The following is a 27,563-nucleotide window of genomic DNA, read 5'->3' as shown; positions in this document are numbered from 1 at the left end:
CTAATAACCATTTTTGTATCGTCAATGCCAGCGGAATCAGCGGAATGTTGGCTGACCCCTTCTGGACCCCAGTTTTCCTCAGTGAGACAAATGTAAGGCTCTGGTAATCAGTTATGGTGGAAGGGTAGTATGATTCCACATTCATAAGTTGGGGAATGTGAAGAGTAGACTTATTCTCCATAAACGACACCAAAGAGTATTGAGGCATATTATATGATTTATGTAATATATGAAACATTTGAGGATTAGTTTTAAGGACAGCTGGTGTTCAGAAAGGAAAAATGTTTTGTATTTAGGTTCTTCTATATACATGTGCTGCTTTAGTCATCTAAAATTTTCATTTTGCTTAACGTATTTTAGTTTTTTTATAAATGAACCCTTGGATGTGACTGTAAGTACAGAGAGATTTCTTAGAAATGTTACAGAACTATGTCTAGAAGCTGAGGAGAACCTGTGACAGGTAATTCCTAAAGTTTATTCCTAGATCATAAGTGCACAGAATTTGGATGATCAAAATTTTCAAACAGAGGGGCAAATGCTTGCTGTAAAGTAAATGCCTTATAAAATACATTGGTTAGTGCTTTTCAATTTTTTTTTTTTTTATTTAGCAAAGTATTAGGAGTAAATTTGGGTTACCTAAATGATTTTATCTTTCTTGGAGTAGAGACTTTGTGTGCCATGGCTACATTAGTTTTCTTTAAATCTCATTGTAGATAGTTTATGTTTTATGAAGTACCATAGACAATTGCACTAGAATAAAAATACAACTAAAATTAAAATTTAGGACATTTTGTTGAACCTGAAAAACAATGCAGATTCATATTTGGACCTAGTAACCATGTCGCAGGAAGTTATTTTAGCGAGCTCTTTCATAAAACACTACTGTGAAGAGCCAGAGAAACAAAACATTTCAATCCTTTCTCTCAAGTCACATGCCCTAGAAAATCTCAGAATTAAAAAAAAAAATCCATGCAAAGCCACTATGATTTTTAGTAAGGGCCTGATATTTAAGTACATCTCTTTGAAGATGATGTAGAATTTTCACATACAAAATGCTTTATGGTACCATTTGTTAAGTGCAGAAGGCCTATAATGCACTGACATCAATTTTACTCTTATTTATTAATCTGAAGAAGAAGAAAAAGAGATGGAAGAAGATTATGCTTTTGTCTTCTGCAGAAAATAAATCTATTGGCCAGGTGAACAAACTACACTGAATTTCAGCGTATGGTTGATGAAAGATAATTCTCTTTTTTTATGAAACTTCTTCAGGTATCATTTATCTCTCCATGAATTTTAAATCTTTCTTTTAAAAAGGGTTTTGAACTTTTGACAGCATAGTTTACTTACATATTCTTGCTAGTTTATAAACGGAAAGTAGCTCATGACAAATGTTATTGAAATAATCTTTAGTTTATAATACACCCAAGTGAGAGTCTGAAAAGGAAATTGTAGCATTTAGGAAGACAAGATTGTTATATGAATACTGGTAGTGTAGACAAGGATTTAGGTGGAAGTGCTATTTGTACCGCTGAGCTGCATTATACAGTAACCAATCATCAATTTTTTTTTCTCAGTGTTAATATCCTACCAAGACAATTAAACTGACCTATCAGTCTCAAATTACAATTTAAAATAATGAAAGAAATTTCAAAGAGTATAACCTAATAAATCTAAAATGATAAAGTGATCTAAAATGCCATCAGTGGCATAAAATCAGTTAAACAAAACCAGAATTTAGATATTGGTTTAGCCACAAAATTCTCACTAAATATAAATGTAATGTCTCCCCAAAATGGCATACATGACTTAGGGCCTTTGAACTCTCAGATCAATGCTCCCATACAACATGGCCTCATCTGAGAACTGACTGTGGGTACACTCATGCAGGTCATTGGTAAAGATAGTAAACAGAACTACTCCGAGAACTGAGCCCTGGCGAACAGCATTTGTGACTATTGGCCAACTGGATTTGACTCCATCTGGGGTCTGGGCCAATGAGCCATTTTTTTACTTAGTGGCGAGTTCACTCATCCAGACCCTGAGCAGCTACAGCAACGAACTGGATTTCAGTGCAAATCATAATAAAAAATATCTCTGCATGTTTTGCCAGACAGTTACTACTCAGGTTACAGACATCCAAAGACAACTCGTGAACTCTTTTTTTTCTGCAGATAAACCCTTTTCTTCTAAAAGAGAGTTATATTGTATCACAAGACTTTTCTATGTCTGTTCCTCTGTGAATAAACATTTAGTATAGAATATATGATGGTTCTCAAAAATTGCACTGTAACATTTGTATCTAAAGAGGCATTCAAAATGTTTCATTAATATTGGAGTAAAACAATTAATATTTCTATAAATTACATTACCTAGTGAAAAGAAAACAATATCTATCAGATATCAGCTAGAAAATTGATATAAAAATGAGTGTCAACTCTAGTTCAGATACTTTGCATCAGAATTTCATTTTAAATGTTATTTGATTAGATGTTTTCAGTTGATCTGTAGCTGTCAAATAGTCTCATTGAAAGAAAAAAGGCTTTTTTTAGACTCTATATGTTTTTGGAGGCTATGGCTTTGTGACTTCATAACAATTTCTAGTCTAGATAGAACATTTATCTATTTCACTTAAATGAGTAGTCACAGAGGATACTTCTTCATTAAATTATTAAAATGTATCAAATATTACCTGCTTCTAGAAGACATCTCAGATGTCCCTTTTAGATGTATCATAGGGATGGGATTTAGAGTTATACTTAATTAGCAAAATATTTGGTGTTTTAGAGATTAGAGCTTCTGTGACCACAATGATATTAGTGATAAATCAGCATATTGTCACAGATACATACAGTGCTGGGTTCTGTTCAAGTAAAATCCAGCTTCAAAACAGAAGGAAAATAATTTCAGGGTGAAATACTGGTCTAGAAAGTACTGTAGTTTTTTTATCCTCATTATTACTTTTGATAAACCCCTACATAAAGGATGCAGGTTGTCTCCTGTAGCTTTGAAATTTTGTTTTATGTCACAAATAAATTCTGTACATAATTAAGACATGATGATGCTGACATCTGAAAAAAACTCCAAATTTTACTTTATTTTTTCCTGATCACAAATTTATTTTCTGTAAGTCAAGAAATCTGAATATGTTTATGCATAAAAGTTACTAAATCTTAATCATTTTTCGTAACTTGAATGTATTAGCTTCACAACCAATTTTAATAGATTGAATTAAGCTCAAAGAATAAGATAGTGAATCTTTAAATGCTCCAGTTAACTAGAAAATGGCATCATCTTCCTTTCACTCTCTGACACCACTTTTAATTATTCCCCTTGAATTACTATTGGCTGTAATTAATTTTTTTTCTTGCAGAAATGCCACTGTATAAAGTAGGGGGAAATGCTTGACTACTACATATGAAGACAATTCATCTCATAACTAATTTCTGAAGCCACAAGACTGAATGTAACATAAAAGTATTGCTTACAATAGACCCCTTCTAACCTCAGGGGAGGTGAAGGCTACTGAACTTCATGGTATGCTCATTTTAAGAGGTAATTAAGGACTTAAATCTTCCTTCCCTTTGTCACCCTTCCATTTCCAAAATATCGCCAAAATATTCTGTTAAATTGTTATCTTTAAAAATGGAAGTGACAAAGCTTAACTCAAGACAATGGTCTTGTCTGAACTTTTATTAGTATAACTCTTAGTTTTTCTGCTAAAATTAATTCTTTTTCACGATGATTATTCTGCACTTGAATTTAGCATCTAAAACTTAGATTTTAGCCTTTCACACAAAATGAATAAAGACATAGATACCCAAAGTGTACTCTTTAAACTGTGGGAGTTGAACAAACTCTATATTTTCAATAATTTGCAAGAGACTGATGTGCAGAAAATTTCCTCCCTTTGCTTATTAGTATTTTTGTTGGTTTTTTTTTTTTTTTTTTTGGCTACTAAGGCATTGTTTATTTACTAGAGTTTCCACCCCAAAAAATACAGTTGCAAATGGCTTTAGTTATGGGCTTTTCTGTAAAACTTACATAATTTGCCATCATGTACCTGCTATGGTTTAGCATGTGATTGTATACAAGATGTTTTATACAAAATTTGATATTCACTTGATATGCTTCTAGGATACTAAACCACCTTACTTTCCTTATTTGAAAATAAGAAAATAAGTGCCAAAGTGTCCAGCACTGGACTCTGGTAAATGGCTGTTTGACATCCTAAGGCTAAGGGTAGAAATACTGTGAACCAGTTACTTACTTTCTTAGAAGATATATTTGTTTTCTAGAATAAAAAAAAATTCATGTAAAGTGCAATATAATCCCAACTCTACTGGCAAATAACATGTGAAGTTTTTTTAATTACCAGTAATGATGGTGGGATTATTCCAAGAATCATGGTGAAATTAAAATAATTATTTAGTGATTAATGGTTATTAACTGGAAATTACTGCCCTATGAGAACTAGTTGAGTCATTTCACTACTGGTGGTAGTGCTGCCAAAAGATTTTTGTTTTTTATATATTTTTCATATACTTGTAACTCTGTACACTATTATTGTATACTCATATAATTGCTTACGTAACTTCAGTAGTTTGTTGTATAAACACATTCCTGGAATCTTGCTTCTTCAATGAACCATGTCATTTCCCCATCTATTAAAACATAAAAAATGTGGGACTAGAAGCAAGGGGGAGGTTTCCGTAAGGGGCTGAACCAAAGGCAGAATTACTTCATTAACTGTACTTCTAATTAGGGATTCTTGTCAATTATGCTAGTTTTCTAAACTTATGAAAGCATCAGAGCCCTATATCATGTGTACATTCCATCCTAAGTGCACCTGGAGGACCTTCAATATAGAGTAAATGCTTATTGTGACTTTAATTTTGTTGGGCTTGTGATTTTAGGGCTGAAAAGTCATCAGCAGCAATGACTAGTCATGGTTGTGAAACAGGTTTTTTTTTTATTTTGTGTGTATGTTGAATCCCAGAGAGCTCTTGAAATATAATTAAGCTTAAAAATAATGCATGGAGTATGTACAACTGTAGATTCATTAGTAGCCAAAGCCAGTTCACATGTTGGATTTTCTTTTCCTAATGAGATACCTGTGAAGTCTTGTTAAAAAGAAATGACACGTCAAACAATTGACCATGTATTTGACTGCAAGGGGAGATTTTCTGCTGGAAAAGTATATGATGTAGCTGGTTATTTTGGCTGTGGGATTTAAGAAAAATCATTCAGATTTAAGGGAAAAAGCAAAGATTCCATTATGGGACAATAACAGCTGATACAAAAAAAAAAAAAAAAAAAAAAGAAAATTAGGAAAATTGAATATTAAAAAGTCCAGGGTGAGGTGTGCTTAATGATAACATATGATTAGTTTATTTATTTATTTGATGATAGTAGTAGGATGATACCACAGAAGATGAAAAAAAAAAAGATAAAAAACAAACCAAGGAGTTGGTAGCATTTCAGTAGTGATTATAATTAAAGCTGTGAAGGAACATAGCTTATGGCTATTCAGATCTTCTGGGAGGTGAGAGAGAAGTACACAATTTTTGATGGTAACTTCAATAGTCTAAATTTCTGGATGGCAGGAGGCAGTCCTGTTACAGAGCTCAAGGTAGTAGTTTTGCATGTTAAAATTGCATGTCTTTACTTTCTCTTTTTAAAGAGTATAATTCATGCATCTATATTTTGGGAGTTCATAAAAATTAATATGGCTCTCTTGCAGAATTTTTGAATATAAGAGATTTTTTTATGCTGTCCACAAATGTATTTTGTTATGCTTTGGATAGTTTGTTGCATGTTTTTTACCCCACAGACTAATCACCTTATTATATTTAAAACCTGGATAAGAATCTAGTGTACATGCATCAAAATTTTACATATTTCGTTATTTATGTTCACATTTTTTGCTTGATTTGTATCAAAGGATCTTTATCAAATAGGGCAGTAATTTAAACTTGAAAAAAACCCCAAAACTTTGGCAAATGGTTTAGAAAGTAAGTTGAAAAAGACTTTTAGTTGTCTAAGGTATTCATTAAAGCTGTTATTTGTTTTAATGTACGTTATAGAGAGCCATGCAATTTGTTAATGATTTGGATAAAATTGATTCTTTTAAGCAATCATAAAATTACTGGATGCCAAATTAGGTAATGGTAATAAGGTACTGCACTAATGTGATTCCTGCTTACTTTAAAGTTTTTTTCAGCTACTAGAAGAAACCAGTATTTCAGGTTACTTAGGAATACTTTTCATTCATGGAGTAAATCAAACTTTGCACATAGATGTACATTTTAGTTAGATGCAGGTAGATCTGCTCAATTATTATTAACAAAACAAAAGTGTTTTTATTTTAGCTTGAAGATAATTTTTGAAGTGTTACAGTAAATTTTAGACTCAAATGAAAAATATGGTTTGTTTTCAGTATATTCCTTTGGTAAATTTAAATTAATGTACATTAGCAGAGCAACTTAGGTGTTTTTACCTCTAACTAATAAGAAAGTGTAGAAAACCTTTCCCTTCTCTGACAGAAGATCTGAGTGATTTCAGTTGCACCTAGATCCCTGTATTTTCCAACCAAACTCCAATTTGCCAAACTGAGATCCAATTTTGGTACTGCAGATGACATCAAGAGAAGCAACAAGTGCCAAGTTGCTTCAAGTGCTGCACTAGGTCTGCCTTCGCTTTTGTACCTGGGCCCATCATACCCTGTACCCACCCTGTGATGCTGTTTTATCTTACTATGAGTTCTCAAACCTCTGTCTGTGCTTGCTTTTATGGACAGCTCCTCTTAGCCATGGGTCAGATACTAATGGTCCTGCTCCTCAGATTGGTAGAATTCCTTATATTGAGAATGAATCATTGTTATCCTCTACTGATAGTTAATAGTAAAAGTATAGAAGTGATCTTTAAATTTTAGACAGCATTTTTTCTTTAACTTTGATCTCCGTGGTAAGAGTTAGGGACACTGCTTTTAAAACTTTTTTTAGAAGACCAGTCAACCCTAAGCCCTTTTGAATTAATGGAGATTAATTTTAAAGCAAAAATATTTTCATAAATCCAGATTAAAGTGTTTCAAAATTGCTTTGAATGAGGTTATTTGAACTTTTAATTGCTTGTACACTCTGTTACCTAATTATGTTGTGTTTGATAATTTGTGATTTCCTTATTCTGCCTAAATACATCAAAAGATGAATTATTGGAGAATGTTGCCCATGAGTATAATGAATTCATGAACACTGTGAGTGGTTAATAGCTTTACAAATCTGAGAAAACCAGAATTTATTTCAACACCTCATTGGCTGTCCTTGGTAAACCAGAAGTTCCCATACCTTTTTTTTAAACTTCTGTCAGCCAGTAGTGTCTCATAAACTAGTGAGAACAGTACTTGCCTTCTTCATATATTAAAATATGGGGTTCTATGGGTTTACTTATCATCATAATTTAAATAATAGGATCATGACTTGGGTTAGAAGGAACCTTAAAGATCACCTAGTTCTAGCCTACTTGACATGGACAGGGACACTTTTCACTAGACCATGTTCCTCACAGCTCCACCCAGTCTGGCCTTGAACCTTCAGGATGGGGCATCCACAGCTTCTCTGGACAACATGTTTCAGTGTCTCACCACCCTAACAGCAAAGAACTTCTAAACAGACACTTGATGTGTCTGCAAGAGAATTGCATCCTTTGTGCTTTCACATTATATCATATCTTCCTTGCTTCTTTGAAAAACTGCTGGGAATCTTAGGCATGCTGTTCAGTGAAATGAGGCACAAAAAAGGAAACGAAATATTATGACGGATGGCATTGATCTAATGAATCTAATGAATGAAGGAAATGCTGTCAAATGGACTTTCTGAGAAGCATCTGTGAGTATGTGTTGTTGATCTTGTCCCTATTACTGCCCATCATCTGCCTGCTGCTGAGCCGTGATCCACTGCGGGGCAGAATTGTTGATGATCAGCACAACCCCATGTGGAGGGCAATGAGTGCTGCTGTGCCAGTCCTCAGCAACATTTTATTTTCATTCTGGTGTAGTGTGAGGTGTGCTCTGCTATTGTTAGTTCATGAAAATCTACTGCAAATGGACTCACAGAAAGGGGTCCTAGGAAGAGCAAAAATGTATCCTGAAATATATGTGCATATGACTAGGCTGAAATAGCTTTAAAAAAGCTCACTGGTCAGATAGATACTGTGATTTCTAGTCATTGCTCATTTTAAAAACATTCTTGTGGATGTGACAAAGAAAAATATAACACTAATTATAGAATTTTTATTTTTTTAAAATCAACTTTGTGTGTTGGTTCATCATCTAATGAGGGTGGATATTTGGAGAAATATTATGTGGTTTTGTCTTGATGGTTCACACAGTCCAAGAAAATTAAAGTTAAATGGTCAGTTATTGTTAAAAAGCAAGAGTTTGTTGGGAAGGTGTTATTTCAGAAAAACAAACAAACAAACAAACAAAAAATCCAGCTCCAAAGCAGCAAAATAAACATACCTAAATTTTCTCTAAGGAAAAAGTATTCCCACATTTTAGTGTTATCTTCTTCAAAGGTGTTCATAGAAATTTCTCTTGACTCTGGGAGGTATTGGGAGGAGTTATGAAGTGGACAAATTCAATGAAATTCTCTTCATTTGTCTAGGCAGAGCTTTTCTTTCAGTTAGTGATTTGAAAATAAATATTTATTTACATTTGAGAGGATGAGTGCTTCATGGTTAATGTAATAAACACAGGGCACAGACAGTGAGTTGTGATAGGCAGAGGGAGTCGCTGTTCTGAGTATGCCTTTGGCTTTGGAGGAATAGTGAGCAAACACTGCTCGTTCCAGCTTCCCATTCATTTTGATGGATGATCTTGTGACTTGGATATTCCTGTCAAATGGATGTGCTAAATCCAGTCCCAGAGCACACTCATTTGGAATTACTGAAAAATGAATGGCTACAATAATACTTCATCATTAAGCAGTTGTTAAATCTCCATCATAATCTGTTCTCTTCCATGATTAGAAATCGACACAAATACTTCTCTCACTCTTCCACTGCTTAATTAGTATTGGGGCTGTGGGGTTTTTTTGTTTTCTGAGTTGTTTTACAGAAAGTTAACTTTCTTCTGTGCAAGTCCTAGATTCTGTATTCATAGGACTCATGAGCAAATGCTCAATATTTTTAGGCATGTGATTTAAATTCAAAAAACTCCTAGGCTTCAAGTGAATCATGTGCTTTACTAAATATGACTAAATATGAACCAAATAGTGAGCAGGGGCATGAGAGGTGGGAGGAAGCTGTTCTGTCAGACACATATGTTAGCTCTGTCTTCTTTCCATGGTCTTAGCGCTGACAGGGTGTACAACGCTGAGAAATTATAAGTGTTAATTGTTTTGTTTACAGCACAGTGGATTTGTGAATTAAGCATAATTTATGTAAAACTGTTGCATGAAGTACAAAGATGTGGACAGTAGGAAAACTAGTTAGATTGTGTTACTGAATCTAGAAAGCAGCAATCAATTCAATGGAATAAAGAAATATGATGATTTGTTACAGAAATGTGATTAACTCATTGCTTGTAATACCTACCATTGGAAGAAAAACACTGATAATACAATTACAGCACATGAAACCAATTTATTCTGTATTTAAAGTGTTAGAAGCATTGTGTGTCTTGTTAATTATCCAGGGATTTTTAAATGAATACACCTGTATAATATGGTGTATAAAGATACAAAGCTGTACTTTACAAAAAAACCCAAAAACTTTCTGAGTATATTTAGAAAAGAAAAATATTAGTAAAATTCTAGGAGAATTTTGGTATACAAAGACAATAAAATTCTTTTGCAAAAGGTAAGTAATTATTAGATTTTTTAATAATCTGATACTGAGAAATAATCTGAGTCTCAGCTCAAAATTAAAAATATGCCAAATATAGCACATTCAATTAAATCAGTCTTAAAATAGAATTTATTATTTAACTTTGTGGATATGTTTACACAGGCCAGAAAATGGACTGTACCAATTTGCTTTGCACCTTGGAGGCAGCACTGCATGACTGCAGTCAGAGATCTGCATTCAGCTCTTGTAGCTGAACAGTTCCAGATCATGCGAATGACAGGAGTTGCCACAAGTATTTTAAAATGTGCTTCTTAGTTAGTAGTCCATTAAACAATTGCATACTCAACCAGTCCAAATTTGTCCCTCCTAATTTTCTGCCTAAATAACACTGTTATAAATTCTCAAGAAAATCAGGATATCACAATGGCCCTTCGCAACTCTGTGGTGCTGCGTAGTAACATGGAGAGATAGCTTACCTGCTTCTCTCAGAAGGATGATGAATCTTGGAGATGAACCAGAGTGTTAACAAGGTAGGTTAGCTGTACAAATATCTGTTACCACACTGTGTTTTGGGGACAAATGAAGGCACCGCGGCATGGAAAGGAGCGGTGGGAATTGAAAGTCCTAAATATAAGGGATTTGAAGAACAAAAGGTGCCCCAGCATGTAGAATACATAGGAAGAAGGGCATGAATTTGGGTCATTAGTAAATGTAGGTGACAAAGAATATAAAGGGGTAATTTTTGTGTTATCTGCCATTAATAAGAAAATAAATGTAGAACTAAAAAGGGAAGAATACAAGCATCCAAGGCCTTGTGAAAAGAATGCCTACAAAAGGACGAAGTAGTCTTTCCAGAGGCTCTATGAAACTCATTTTCTTTTGAGCTTTTTCTGAGAAAAGTCTCTAGCAGATAGTTTGGCTGTAGTTAGGAACAAAATGATTAAAACATACTACATAATTGCCAGGCTCAAGACTGACTCCAGCATTGTGTCAGTGGAGGCCTCAACAGAGCCAGCTCTAATGAAAACTACTTTCTGGATCTAGCTGATTTCCAGGCCACTACAATGGGGGAGGGAGTGTTGATAATGGAGGGTAGGGCTAATATCCTTTCCCACATATTCTGTTCCTGATGTCAGCTCTTAACATTTAGCTGGCAGCATAGCAGTAAATTTTAAACACCAACCCAGTATAAGGTTTCTTCTTCCTATCTGCCACCCCTCACCATGTAAGAATAAAACAGGTTAGTTTAGTCCTGTTATGGTGAGAATGATCAGCTTTCTGTTTGACAGAATGCTTCAAAGGGAGAAAGTTACAGTACCTGGACTTTCCTTGTTTTGATTGGCAATGACACACTGACCCTTCTGAAACCTTCTCATGACACTGTTCATGCAGATTAGGTCTGAATGCAGACAAATGAAAAAGGGTGATCTGTACCAGACAGCTGTCTGAATGCTATAAACATGTCTCTTTGCTTCCTACTAGCTGCAGAAAAGGGCATATTAGCTGCATGGTTTGTTTACTTTTGACCTTGACAACATTATTTTTTACCAGTTCCCATGCATATTTCTAAAACAAATTAATTTGCTTCATTACTTCTAACTGCTTTGTAATACACCCACCTCAAAGTTATGATAAGTAACTTCAGTTTTTCCAGCAGTGTTGTTTCTTTCCTTCTATATCAGTATAATAAGCACCATTTTCATTTTGCAAATTAATAATGAATTTGAATTCTGTAGATGTTTTTCCTGCTGAAAATTCCTGCATGGAATTTTCCATTCTTTAATATCATTGTTGGTTTGGGGATAATGTAATTGCTCTTGATGGTCAACAATGTAGCTTAGACCTTGTAATATGATCAATTTGCCATTGCTGTAATTGTTCACTCACAGCTGTGTGATAGATGAGATTTTTTTTTTTAATAGATGAGATTGTATCAACCATTTTACTGCTTACAGTCTTTTGCAACAAAAAACATGAATATGTACTGAATTTAATTTTCTATAGAGAAACACTGGGGGTTTTTTTGTTTTGTTTTGGTTTTGTTTGTTTTGTTTGTTTTTGGGGTTTTTTATTTGCTTTGCTTGGGGTTTTTTGTTTGTGGGGTTTTTTTTGGATTTGGTTTTGGTTTTTTGTTTGTTTGTTTTTGGGTTTTTTTATCTTGAAGATCTGGTGTTTGAAGAAAGAATGGAAAGTAAATAAAGCACCTTTGAAAAAAAGAGCATAATAATAAAATGACAGAAAAACTTGAATGAGGGGAGCTGCCACTAAGCAAGGACATAGAGTTTTGCTAACATGCAATAGAACCTGCAGTTCTATTCAGTCACAGACAGTGACTGTCCTGCTCTGCTCTGCATAAGGCGTGGTCTGTAAGGTTGAGTATTGTGTAGAGTTTTGGCCACTACAATATAAGAAAGCTATAGAGCTATTTTAAAATTCAAAGGAGGGTCACAAAGATGATGAAGAGCCTTGAGGGGAGGCCATATGAGGAGCAGCTGGAGTCACTTGGTCTGTTCAGCCTGGAGAGGAAGACTGAAGGGAGACCTCATTGCAATCTATACATTATTAGAGAAATAAAGGGGGAGACAATGGTCCTTTCTCTCTTTTTTGCCCAGAGGGTGGCTGGACAATGGAAAAGGCTTCCCAGGGAATTGGCCACAGAGCCACCATTCTGATAGAATTCAGAAAGGTTTGGACATGTACTCTTGTGTACATGGTGTGCCTCTTGAGAACATCCTGTGCAAGGGCAGGAAATCAATAAACCTTGTAGGTCCATTGCAACTCAGAATATTCACAGATTCTATAAAATGGTAATAGTTATCTAAATTCTTATTTGAAAATATGAATTGTGAAGTTTCAGCAATTCTTACATAAAACACACATGCCATCAGGAATAGCATACTTGATTTGCCAAGTAGAAACATGACTTTATGTTTTCATCATCTGTGCTGTTCTGTTTAATGCAGATTCTGCTGTTTTTTCTGCTGGCTAAGATTTATCTGACCTTAAAATGTGTCACGGGTTTAGAATCGGATAGTATTTACTATCATGTATGTTGGGACTGCCCATAATATAAAAAGCAGTCATATTACCACAGCAGACATAGAGGAAAAAAAAAATAAAAAAAAAAGCTTTTGTTTCACTAATCTGACAAAGAAGCAATTGAAGAAACTGTTCAATAGTGCATTTGGAGTAGGATTTTCTCAAGATCTTCATTTGCTGTCACTGCTCAGAACTGAGATCTGTAGGGGAGATTGTTTCCTGTCCTCCTACCCACAGCATTTTCCATCACTGCAGTCAACCAGGCAGCAGCATGCAGATGAAGCTAGGAACAAGGCAGGCAGGGAAACAAACAAAAAAAGAAGGCTGCTAACATTTTTTCAAACCATTTTTGGTTTGAAAAAAAACAGATTTCTGTTTGTGTTTTTTCTATTTAAGTGTCTCAGATTTTGTAACATTACCTTGGGAAATACCTTTTGCTTTTACATCTAGAAACAACTTTAAATATTCTTTGAAGAACTAAATACAGTTGGACACATTAGTCTTCCAGGAATGTAATCTTTTCTCAGTGAGGATGACACATAACCTGAAATTGTAAGGTGACCTCTGGGAAGATGAAAAGATATGCATCTCTATTTCATGCAATTTTTCTTGTCCTAATTAGTGGTGAGGCTTCACAAGATGGCAGATATGATCTAACAAATCACAGCTGTCAAAGGCTTCCCCTTTCTCTTTCATGTACTCTACCAAATGCTTTCTGACACCAAGCTCCATGCTGGTTTTTTCCCATGCAGTGATTTCAGTGCTTATTTGACTACTCAGTGTACTGATTCATCTTGCTAAACTGTCAGAATGTTAAGTTGACAAGAAAGAAAATTATTTTATTTGACATTTGTGAGTCAATTTGGCTTACCTGAGAGTTTGGGGAAGTGCCAGAGCTGGTCCACGTGGCATCACAAGGGTCTAGTATGTACCTGTGAGAGTCAGCGAACAATTAAACCAATATATTTATAGCAGGAAAACTTCACTTCCATGGTTTTCTTTTGGCTTTTATTTTCTGTCCAGTAAGTTACATACAATGTTTCTAGGTATCTCTTTTGGCTGATTTCTAGAGCAGGGCTGGTGACAATGCTGTGGAAACAGCAGCACACATTTAATTCTTCGTGAGACATGCATTTGATCATTAAAGCCGGCAGATCATCTGTTAGAATAACATAAAATGAAAAAGAATCAATATAAGGTTACATAAAAGTAGAAGAACAATGACAGGGTTTTTTTATAACAATATAATACAGCAAAGTTGTCTACTTATCTTGTTGTATATTGATTATTAGCATTTTGTATGGGATAGCTTTATTGTCAATACAAATCAATTTTGACTGCAAGGACCACTTGCTATTCAGTACTTCCTTGACATGAGCCTGTTCTAAAATGTTTTACAGTATCATCAGATTGCAGGGAAAGAAATTTTTGTTTTGACATGTTTCTCTTATTATTCAGTGCTGTTCATGCTAAGATTTTTCTGGCTATATAAAAAGCAGTTGACTCTGTGTGTGCACAGATGCCTGAGAGATGGAGAAAGAGGGAGAAAGATGGGGAAGGAAGAGGAAAAGGAGCATACAGAAGGGACAGAAGGAGAGAAATGTTACATCCAGGCAACAGCTAAAAAGCAGCAGAATTCCCAAAACCAATGTGCTAACTGTTCTGCTACCTGGCTTGGCCATTGGACATGATATTTACCGTAACCTGCTGGTGGTAAATTTTTCAGTCCAAAAGGAAACTACTGAGTTTTGCTAAGAGCTGAATGTTTTATAATGCTGTGTGGTGAGAAGGAATGAGAAGAAATTTAAATATCAAAAATGCACAAACAACCCTGCCTTTACCTGTCAAGACTGACATGTTGTTATTTCTGTGGAGAGAGAATATTCAAATCTACCTGCTGCTTTTAATGAGTCCTGAGATATTTGCTGCAAACCTGGGTATCAGATCAAGTTCTGACTAAATGAGTACTGACCATCACAGAACTGCTGATTAAAGGCCTTTAGGTTTGTCTAAATTAACACTGTATATTTTGGAGACTCTGCAATACTCCTTTTCTCTAGCAGCAGTATAGTAAATGTAAATAGCTAATTTTAGCTTTGTGACTGGACTGTAAAGAAGTCCCTACTCTGCCAGCCACTTCAATAATGTATGAATACAAGTACAAGACCAAGAAAATTATGGTATCTTTCCACGTTATCAACTTTCAGAGGAAGGACATTCTCACCTGGTACAATTCAATTACTCATATTTCTAGTTTTGATGCTGAGGATTTTGAAAATAAAATAAAGAACTTTTGTCTCTCATTCTCACAGTCTGTGACTGTGGAATGATGTAGTAAGAGACAGAGATGATACCTTTTAGGAAGAACCAAGTACATGAATTGTTAGAACAAAATTATAACAAAGTAATAAGGCAACTTGGTTTCTTTATTATTTCTGTAGTATTTAAATGCATACTACTTTACCTTGTACCTCAGATCATTGACATAAGAATTGCTTGCATATTGACATTTTATTGTTTTAATAGTGTAATTCACATTGTAATATATTCCTATTGTAAAGGAAATTAGTATGGCATCAACTGAAAACTATTCATTAGCATTCTCTTAATAATATACCTAGGAAAAAAAAAAAAAGGTTTTTGTACATAATAGTGGCTGCTAATAGTGGAAATCTGGAAATCTCTCAGTGTAGGGTTATTGGTTTATGCAGTTGGGGTTTTTTTTCTTTTCAATTTTTCTAGGTAAAAGAATGAATTTTGCCTACCAAGATGTAGACATTGTTTTAGAATTTGTTCCAGCCCAGTTGTTGCCATAGAGTTGTGCTGGATCACACACAACCATGACAATTTTTTGCAGTGATCAGCAGACAGAGTGGATAACTTGGTACATTTCACCGCTTCTTCAATTTCAGAACACAGTAGTAAGTGTATATAAGTGAAGAAAAAAAGAGATGAGGGAAGAACATGGGAACAGGTAGAAATGTCACCCCTTATTCACACCCTGAAATGCAGGCTCAGAGATGAAGGATGAACGATCTGCCCATTTTGCAGCTGACAGAGCTGATATTTTTGTACTTGAAAGAAATGCCACAAAGCACTGTGAGCTGTCTTTCTTCTTCTAATCAGTTCCCAAACTCTTCTCAGATTTGAAGTCCCAGGGGAATTTTTTTATTGTCTTTTCACTTCTTTTTTCTGCAGGCTTTCTTTTGTCTACTTCTTCATGGACTTCTGCCATTTGCTTCAACTATGTCCCATAGAAAGCACTGAATATACTTTATATGTGACAATGAATCATCATATTAAAATACCTGTCGTGCTATTAGATTTCTGTAAAGAAAATCAAAGATTAGCAACATATTTTCAGTGTTGTTCATTTCTAGTAAAGTGCTTCTGCTTTGAGAATTGTATTTTTAGTGATAATTTGACAAACTTCACAGGAATTTTTATAGACAGATAATTTTTCTAGAGAGATAATATAGACAGATAGTTTTAATAGTTATAATAATAGGATGTCTTTTGTTTCGATTTTAGGAAGCAATGGATTTCATTAAAGGAAGCTGAAATGGTTTATACAGCTAGAATAGATCTCAATTAAAGATTTTAAATTATAAACAAGAAAAGCATGATGTGTTGTTTGGTTTTTTGTTTTGTTTTTTTTTTTAAATTGATGCCTGCAGAACAACCATCATATGGAAACAGCAGGATTCAGCCTTAGAACTGCATTGTGCATTGGTACATCAATTACTTAAGTCCTGTCCTACCTTCTTCTTCTGTCTCCTTTCCCTTTCTTTTTGGCTTGTATGAGACCTGACATAAAACAGAAAGGTTATTGACCTTGCTGCAGCAATAAAAATCTGACAGAGAACCCCTTGATGCTGTGATTTTCACCTAAGTGTTTGAGATGCCTCATCCCTATCTGTCACCCTGCTTGGATAAGAAAGTTCAGCCCCGGCTCATGCATGAAGGACTGAAATGCATAAATTTCAGTTATAGTTTCCCAAATGCAAGAGGAAAGGAGTGCATTAAAGGAAAATTCTCATTTCACAGCCTTCTACACAAACTCTGCTAATTTCTTTGCCAACTTATAGCTATGTGTTCATTAAGGAGGATAATTGTTAAATCAACATTAACACAATGAAAAGGGTGTCTTACCCTTCTGCATTTATTTCACTTTTCACCATGCTGTATCACGTATATTTATAATACAAAGAAGCTGATCATGGATAGTAGCTAGTCAGTCTGTAAACAACACAACTTAATAAAATTTGTTAAATACTAACTTTATTCTTGTCTCTCACTGTGAATTTTTAATAATTATTTTAAGCTACTGGAAGTTTGGTAGCATAGCAACATCCAAATTCAAGAATAATTTAGATTATTTATCAAGTTTAAATGTTTAATTCTTGTACATTGGAAAGCACCCTCATTCACAGTCCATTTTTTTGGTCCGTAGTGGCCATTACTGTGATAACCAGTAAAGTCTCCACTGAGAGTTACTACACAGATAAATGAAAGTGTAAGAACTTTATTATCTGATTCTGTATTTTTAAAAATACATGTATCTATGGAAACTTGCTAAAACAACAGGCAAGAGGTTGTTCAAAGATGGGAGTTGGGATATAGTCCCATCAGGCAAAAGCCTGCAGGTGCTTAGATGTACATCAGACTGCACCAAAAGCAGTATCTGGTTGGTTTTGGTGGGATTTTTTTTAATAGAGGTATTTGTTTAGTAAGGAAATGGCATTGCTTCAGTCCTGTGCAACAGGGTAGCTAATATATCTTATGTGATTTCATTTTTCTCTGTTTAATAAGGGCCTTGAAGAAGTGGCATAAATTAATGCCATAAAATTTGTAGGGTAATATATCTGGTATTTGAAAGAATGGAGTCAAGCATTGTACTCTAATCGTGGATTCCTATTTGACTCACATTTTAGCTTTTCTTACAACAGCCAAATTGGGGAAAAAAAACAAAACAAAAAACCAGAAAAACCCCAAATCCAAACCAAACCAAAATATTTCCGTGTATTTAGCCCTGTATTATATTTTCATGTTCCATCTTACACTAGATATTCATTGCTTTACCGCATTATCACATAATATGGTGATGTCATTGTTTGCTAATTAAATGTTTTATGGATAGAGCATAAGAAGAAAATAAATTGCCAACAATATTTGCATTTTATTTCTGCATTAACATTGGAATTATTTAAATATTTCATTTAATCTCCTGTATTCAGGCAGAGTTTTCCTTCTTTTTTATTATGGTCAGTATTGCACATCGTATCTGTGGGACTACAGTGTCATAAAATTAGAGCAACTGCTGGAATGGCTACGTATGTAATATGGATACCACAATGTATTCTGCAGCCAAGGTCTGCTTCCTTTTAATTGCCATTTGGAGTAATTTTCATCCCACATTAAAGACAATTGTTTATCCATAATAACATATGTAGATCTAGTTACTAGTTAGAACACACTGCAGCAGGCTTACTGGATCTATAATACCTCTTTGTAGCAAACCTTTGCTCGTGATTGTAGCTACCTTTGTTACGGCCTCAGCTAGACTGGTAGTAGTATATTCAAGAATAAGTATTGTAATGTTAGGTCTTATCTTTCCAAATGAGGCAATATTTTACCTGACAAGAGGATCTGGAATGTATTCTGATGTCTTCATAACATATTCAGATATACTGGGTTTTTTTTGTCGAGGTACTGAAGAATCAGTATTAAGCCAGATCTAGACTGATATAGCTTGGTTTGCAGTCTTGCAGGAGGAATTGCTAGCTGTCTGTACATGTGGTATTTGTCCAGGCATTTTAAGGTCATCTCTGTTTTAGTGAATTTGGAATCCTAGTTTTAACCTGTGTATTTCTTTCAGTAGTCCTGCCCTCAGCTGCTCCTTTTAGTTAATTTAGATGGATTTATCAGACTATTCAGCCAGAATTTAAGAAGCAGGAGCTGTCTCTGCTGTTGGGTTATTCTTCTCCTTTATATGATTAATGTTTGCTGTCATGTTTCAATAAGGTATGAGCTGCAATCTGTTATGCTTCTCTTGCCCTTCCAAATAGTCACCTGATTCTACTTAATTTATTTACTTTCATTAATTTCTTGCATAATTCTGTGATCAACCATGTGGCCATTATTAAAAGTGATTGGCCACATAGTTGAATGCAAATTTTTTTATTAAGTTGAAGAGAGAGAAACTTGATTTTGGCTTTTTTTCAATTAATGTGACAGATGCACAGATAGATTCAAATTTTAAAAACTGCTTGCATAGACATATTGTCATTATTTTTTGAAGTTTGCACCTGATGAGATTTTTTCACATAGACTTAATTATTCTCAATTTGATGTAGGGACATTTGCATCTAAGATTTTTTAAATTATTCTTAAAAAGATTTTGAAACAAGTACATGAAAAAACTGAAGAAACATCAAGTGACTTATTAATAGATGTACAGCAGTCTGACAAAGTCCATTATTAATAAAAATTCCCATTGGAAAGGGGAATTGAGGTCTACCCGTTTTCCTTTGTCACTTTTAATTGTAAATATATATATTTGTAAAACTCTAGAGGACTAAGTACATTTAGTAGAAGTTGTGCAGCATAGCTGGATGAAAGATTTTCACATTTAGGTATTTATTGCTTGGTTGTTTTACTCCTGTTATATTAACATTATGTCTCTTTGTGCTTTTCCCAGGTCACTTAGAACATCTTTTTGGTTAAAATAATTCAAACATTCTTCACCTTTTTGCCAATACACATTCTTTGGGTCTAGCATAAAATCCTAACTTTCTCCAGAATCCTTGTCATTAACATCTTTTTTTGGAGAGAGGGAAATGTATCAGGAAGCATCATTATCTGTTCTGTCCTGTATATTTAGTTTCTGTGTTTAGGCAATCAAATAGCTTGTTCTTTTTGCAGCAGGTGTGCACAGAAGCATGTGTTTTCAATGACCTTCGAACAGTAAGCAGTAGTAACATCTCCACAGTTTTCTTAATTGGTTGTTTCATTCAGCACATCATTCTTAGACTGACTTTTTGTTCATGGACTATCTGAGAAAATTTAAAGGGAGCTTTGATTATAAAAGGTTTGTGGTTGATAGCCATAGACTATTTTTTAAAATGCCATGGCACACAACTTGAAGCTTTGGACATTTGCTGCAGTTCATTCCAGGCAATGGGACATATAGCTAAAAGGGTTGGAGAAAATGGGGTTTATTTGGTTATATCCAAAGTTAGGAGGGAAACAAAAAGAATTAAAGATCTGAATCCTCTAAATGAAATTCTGTGGTGGCTGAGTAAAGTTATCCTTTCTTTTTTTTAGTAAGCATAATTTTATGGGATAGACAGCAAGAGGTGGTTGTCTGTTCAGTATGTTACAGTGGTAGCCTTTCAGAATTTCTTGGCCCAGCCACTGATAAACTTCTAGCACTTGGCACAGGATAATACATTCATCCACATGAGAAGTTTCTGCAACCAAAGGAGTGCATCATTACAGTAAAAGGAAATGAATGTCTAAAAAAGTGACAAAAATATCCTCTGCAGCTGTAGAGGATAAGCTTATAAGACTATTCTGTTCAGAAAGGAAAGATTCCTTATTTAAAATTCAATACCTTTTAATGCTTTTGACCAAACCAAGGACTATGTGACCAAACCAAGCTGCCAAGTGATGAGAGGAATTTGTCTGGACACACTACTAGAAATTATTTTGAAGACTGTCAGGTTTAATGTACTGAAATATAATACTGGAAGTGAAGCTTTACTATTCCTACATGCTATCAGTGATCATAAACTAGAGATGGGGGAAAAAAGGCATAGAGACAGGAAAACAAACAATTTAGTCTTGATGAGCATCAAAAATTTCTAATTCAGCAGCTACATTTTAAGACAAAAAAAAGGAAGAAATACTGGTTTTTTCATGCTTCAAAAGTTCAGCAAGGTACTTTGCTTTAACTTATGTCTTATAAATGAAAGATAAGAGGAAAGAGAACAAAATAAGAATCCATAGTACTGATTATGTCTAGAAAGATGATTGATACTATCAAGAATTGTCAGATTTTGTTGCTAAAGGTAGATGTCCATCTCACATATCTGTATCAAGCTTTTGATTCATGGGGAGTTTCACCTTCTACTTTTGATGGTTTTCATATTATTCTTGCAGAATAACTCTTTAGCAAGAAGAACCTGAGCTCTGTGCTTCATTATAGAGATATAGTAGTCCAGACTTTAGTTTTCTAGTAACAGAGTTAAAATGGGACAAAAGTAGAATTTGTTAATGTAAGTCACAATATGTAGTCTGTCTGTAGCACATCTGTATAGCTGTCTTAGGGAAAAAGAAAAACCTTTTGCACTAAGGTACACCTCATTCTCATAGTCAGTCAGAAAAAGCATAATGAAATCAAACTACGGTGTGATTTTTATAATATATTAATAAATAAGGTCTAACTGTACATATAAGGAACTAGCTGAACAGATGATCTGGGTGAAGGAGCTTAGTCAGTCAAGTAAGGCGTAAGTACAGCTAATTTGTGTTAAGGTGATGTGATTGACGGATGACTCTGAGGTCTCTTTGGATTGTACTTTTCTCTGAGTCAACCCAAATGTAAAAAAAAAAAGAATATTCTCTCTTTGAAGAGGATATTCTGAACAGGAGAAATATGGGAATAAACCAGGATTTAGAATTTATTCTGACATAATTATGTCTTAAAGATTATGGTGAGAACCACAGTAGTCCTTACATTTTCTATGTACTAAAATTGAGATTCTGCTTGTGTGTGCATAGTAAGAAAAAAAGTAAACGGTAGAGCATTGTAAATGGAGAAACCTTTCAAACCTAGTCAGTAGTTTGGATTGTCTCACTTTTTAATGTTGCTTGAAACTCTTGTGCAAATTTCTTGCTCAAATTTTCTATAGTATTTGCTTTAGAGAACACCCTTGGTACTATTGGCAAAACTTGTAAACACAAAGATTAAAGGAATAACAGAAATAAATATAAAATAATAATTCTTTGAAATAATAATGATAATAATAATGAGACAAGTCAATCCCATTAAATTATTTAGCAATAATCTTATTTTGTGCAATGAACTAGAGAGTATTTTGTGCAGAAAAAATTTTTAGATTGTATTTATGCATGTTGAGCGTTTTCAGAACGCTTAATTTTCTTCATTTTCTAAAATTCCATGCATATTGAATTTTCTTAGTAGCCATCTTTTGTGTGCAGTGTATACTAATCCAGATCAACACTGGGTAAGATCTGCCTTTTTATCAGGCATTCTTGTGATTACACTGACTTTATTAGACCAGCATGAGCAGGCTTTTAGGTTTCCTGGTGGCTTTAGAAGGCCACATACAGCTCTAATAGTTTTCTGCCAAAAAATACTAAATAAATATAAAGGTAAGCCTTGTAATACTTTGATGAGACAAAGTAGGAGTGTTTTCTGCATATTTTAAGTGGAAGAAGTGAGAATCTGGAGATACAGAAATCAGACTCACTGAGCTTTGGTAAGTTTTCTGTCATTAGCAATTTCCTTGGCATTCTATCTGCTTATAAAATTTTTCTCTGCAAAAGTGAATCCAGTTGCCCAGTCTCCTAGAATTAATAGGGGATACTCTGTTCAGTGAAGAGGTGCCAGATATTGGAGATTGTCCCTGGATCACAGAGAGGCTTGTCCTTCCAGGATAGATTAGCTGTACTTTTTCCAGTGACAGCTCAGCCAGTTGGACAATTTTAAATTAAGGAAGAACTGAGAATAATAAAATTCTTCCTCTCTTGGATCCATCATCTATTTACTTCTTCACAAGCGTCACATATTTGGGGATCTTATGGCGCAAACCAACAACACAATAATAATGTCACCATAGCTGAGACTGTCTCTGTACCTCACCTTACAAGTAGCCCTTAGGAACCATGCAGATGCACTGAGCTAATCTGCTGGCCAATCCAAATTCTGCGTGGTTTGGATGAATTGGAACAACTAAGTCCAGCTAGATCCTAGCTTTTCCCAGTAACCAAGATTTAACTCGTTGAAAGTAAGCTGATTCAGGCTTGTCCACATTTTTGTGGAGGAACTGAATGTCCAGACACCAAAAATCACAGTGTGCTCTCTAGGACCCTGGTTAGTATGTGGTTTCAGTTGCCTCCTTATGATCCTAGTTAACAGAGTTGTCTGTAGTGTGTCAGAAACACTGACACTGAAGAATAGTAGGGTCTGCTGGGGAAGAAACCAGAACAAACCACCATATAAATTCACCCTTTGAGGACAAAGTATCTCTTGTACTGTTCTTTTCAAGAGGTACACCACAGACATTAAAATGAGTATAGAGAAGGGAAAAAATGTGGAACATCTTTTGTATGAAGAAATAGTTATTCTTGAACCTGAAAAAAAGTAAGTGAATGGGAATGATCTAAATGTCCTCTAAAGTTGAATGGTGTGACAGCAAGGGGAGTACTATTATTCTCTGTTTCCCAGAACAGAAAACCAGAGAAACATCAGAGAGTATTGTTTGACAGTTTTTAGAATGAATGAAAGGTTCATGTTTCTACAGTGTATTATATACATTATTCCAATGTAGATACAGGCTTTATCTTAAAACATAATCATTGTCATCATGTCCAGTGCAGACAGACAAAACTGCTGCTGTTTCAAAGCAACCATTTTACCCTTACCAGTTTTCCAAATTTCACCTATTTTAGTCTTTATGCCTATGGGGTGGAAATAATTAATAACATGTGTCTACCTTCCTTCTTGCCCCAAGTTATATGTTGAGGTGTATTTAATGTCAAATGTAACTCTAAAGTATAGAGCACAGGGAAACACAGCTCTTACAGTGAGGAGGTTTCATTCAAAATTTTAAAGCTCCTGCTGAGCTTCTTTAGTGCTGCATGATTCGGTATGACAAGCGCTTGGTGGCTGACAGTCTTCCCAGAAAACATATCCCACTTCAGCCAGCAGTTCTTGGGTAAATGGTAGGAATGTCTTGGTTTATCAACCTACCTTCTGAGAGGTAAGGATTGGATGAGAATACAATAAATTGTTAATATGGTCATAGTAGTCCATATGACTCAGTTTTCTGTATTGTATGATATCAGAATCTCATAAGAACAGATTGACATTTCAGAGGTGTAGTGTTTTCACCTGGATTAAAAACCTTCCTCAGCCATGAATTCATCATCAAATGGCATCTGGCCCTTTAACAGACTTACAGTTTTTAGGTTAAGCAATTCCTTGAATGTCATTCTGATGTGTCTTAACAGATTTCTCTTTTCAATGAGGCACCTTGTGTTAAACTATCAGTGGCTATAAAAAAAAATTATTTTCCTGTGATGCAAACATAAAAAATTCTTTAAAACCCCCTTAGCCCATCCCTTCTACTCTTAGTCAGAGTAGAACCATCTGGGCTGTTTTAATCTGGTCAGCCTTTTCCATTCAACACAGTTCTCTCCTGGTAAAAATTTTTAATCTAATTTTTCACATCTATGAAATGCATGTTTACAAAGTTCTCTTTGTTGGATCACATCTGTGTATTGCCATGTAAGTATTCATGTGGGTATATATATCTATGCAAAGATAATAGATACATGTTTGCTATGTATGTATTAATGTGTACATGTATTTAGTTCAAACCCAGTTTACACAACTTTATAAAGGTTTATATATAGCTGATATAAACTATAATAGCAATTGCAAATAGCAAGAGTGAGTGCAGTGATATCACAGCACTTACATTTTCTTTTTGCCTGTAGTTCACATATGTGCTCATATAATGATAATTATGGTAAAGACCATATTTTTATCTTTATTTTTTATGAGGTCTGCACAGATGTTTCTTTAAGTTGTTATTCCTGTTCAAAGTTAACCCTTTTTATAAACAAAGAGCCAAATGTGACCTTTTTAAAAGAATACCATTCTAGAATTATTTTTGATCATTAATAGACTTTTCTGGATTTATAACATAGACCCTCTATGTACTCTATCAGTATAACAGTTGTTGTGGATCAATTCATGTATTACTTAGGTGTTGGTTAACCTTCTGTATATATTCATGAATCTTCTTTGACACTCGAGTCATAATATAGGTCATTTGTTTTAGCATAGAATTCCTAAAAGCTCCACAAGAAGTGGTGAGAGCTCATTATTTGCAAGAGCCTTGTAGATGAAGGATGTCAAAAAGGAAATACATGTATGTACCATGGTTATGTGGAAGGACTGAATTGTGCTACATGTTACTAATGTTAAATAAGATTCTGCAGAAGTTTGTGAATGGGTGTGTGTCTGACTTATAAATTTATATTCTAAGATCAGGTTATACTTGACCCCATAACCATTTTGGTTTGGAATGTTCATCTTTATTTGGGTCTGTTGTGATTAAAGGACAAAATGCAGTGATAGGTACTATTTTTTAAGAAAAAGAACATTAAACTTATTATATCCATTACTCCTACTGTGAAAAGAGAAAGTGCAACCAGAGTATCATCAAGAATTACACTCAGTTTGTCCTGTTTCTTGGTCTTGTCCAGAGATTCTATGTCATTTGCAGATATTGATCAGTTTTCATGTCTCTGCAAGTTCAAAAAATAGAGTGTTAGTATCTCATTTAGTAGCTTAGAATGGAAATCATGGAGATATGTTTGAAGATTTTCTCTGTACTGAGCCAGTTACTGGGCCAAAAATATAATTAATTTTTTTGTTCCATTTATATGAGATATTATCCTGTTTCTTAGTACTTTAATTTTTTTTCCTTGAGAGTGGGGGAGCCAGCAGATTTTCTTGTTTTTTTGCTTTGTACATACAACTGCAAAACCAGGAAGTATTAGGAGTGTTATGCAAACATACACATTTCTCTTAAAAATGCTTATACTTTGTTATAAAGTAGCAGCCATTAGTCTTTGAGTGGCCTGGTCTTGCCTGACTCTGTGCTGACTGAGCATCTGTAAGGATGAAAATTTTCATTTGCATTTCTATTATTCTTTCACCTCTGTTTGGATGTCCTGTGAGGCATATTTCAAACTTCAATCCTTTTCCTAGTCTATCAGCCCAAACCAAAATTAACTGTGTAGAGAGTTTCAGAAATCAGGGGAGAGTTATTACTTCGTGGACAAACAAATGGTAAAACTGCTTTCCTACTTTTTAGTATTTAGCAAAGCACATTCAACGTGTTTGTTTACAGAAGCTTAGTCACTCAATAAGTTCATGCATTTTGATAACATGTAAAAGAATCAATAGGTCTTATCCATTGCACTCAGGATCTATCAATGAAGTAGAGACAGCTGGGGAAAGAAGAAATTTATTATTCTTTAATTAGAGAATTCTGGAAAGAAACAAAACACCTGACTGCTGGCTGTAGCTGACTATCACCCTTAATTCAGAGTAAAGATATTTATCAAAGGTTATCCCTTTGCATTTGAATTTGGGTTCCTGTTTAGACTTTTCTTTGTTATGGGCTTCCTCTTCTTCTATGTATAATATTTTTCGTCAAAGACCTTCAAATGCTCAGTATTCTTGAGCCTTCATTTAACCTTACTTCTTTCTCTTTTATTTATTTTTTTTTTTGTAATAAGCATCTTTTGCCAAAAACTATTACCAGTTATGTTTGTTTTAATACAGTAATCCACATTTTTAAAACTCTTATGTTGCCATTGCAATCTTTCTTGGTCTTCAGGTCTACCTTTTAACTTCATTTGGTCTAGCTGTTCTTTGCTTCTGTATACAAGAGACATGTAATTCTTTTCCTTGTATACTCATTCCTTACATGTCTATGATGCAGAATTACAAGTTGCCTTCTAGTTGTCACCATGCCTCAGTTTACTGATGCCTTAATTGGCAGGCTCATGCAAGTTCATCTTCTCATCTTCTTTTCCCCATATGTCATTTCTTAGAGAAGCAGGATCTCAGAGAGGTTTCTTACAAAATTTTTCCTGTGGTCCCATAAAACACATTCTTTTTGCTTGCTGTAGGTACAGGAACATGCTTATGACTAGCAAATATTTAGTAAGCTTGCTGCATTTTAAAGATTGGGATCATTGTTTTGTGTGGTTTCCAAAGTCATCTGTGTGCCTAAAATTTAATGGTCCAGAAATGAAATAGACAGTATTTTTTGTGGACAGCAAATTAACTGTACGTTGGTTTGCTATAAAAAGTGAAATTTTAAACCAAAAAAAAAAGAAAAAAAGTAGTAATAAGTGAGATAAACAATGTGCAGGATTATATATTTTTTTGAAAATATGGTATTGTGAAAGGTGTGTGGATGCAGCCTGTTAACTTTGTGAATACTGTTTTTTCCTTAGTTATGGCTTTTTTCCTTCAGATGTTGGTCCTAGTAGTAAATTAGAACTGTCTTCTGTTTTCAGTTAGATTATTATCCAAGTTTGAAATGGATAATTATGAGATACAGAACTGTACTCTGAATCAATGTCATCTTGTCTTCCTAAACTCAACATGTAAATTTGGAACAACAGCCACATTTACCTCTCCTAGGAGGACCTGGGCAATCTGTGGGGCAGAGATTGGTAAAAGTGAAATTATGTGCAGATAGACTTCTTTTTCTGGTTAGATTTTCACATACCCAGCTTGGCTACAGGGACATTGTGGGAAGGTGTTGGAAGCCTTGCTTAAGTCAACGTAAATGATAGCTCCTGCGTTCTCCATATCACAAATTCAGTCTTTTCATAAGAGA

Source organism: Poecile atricapillus, chromosome Z (assembly GCF_030490865.1).
Source record: "Poecile atricapillus isolate bPoeAtr1 chromosome Z, bPoeAtr1.hap1, whole genome shotgun sequence".
NCBI classification, from domain to species: Eukaryota; Metazoa; Chordata; class Aves; order Passeriformes; family Paridae; genus Poecile; species Poecile atricapillus.
This window is presented reverse-complemented; position numbering follows the sequence as displayed.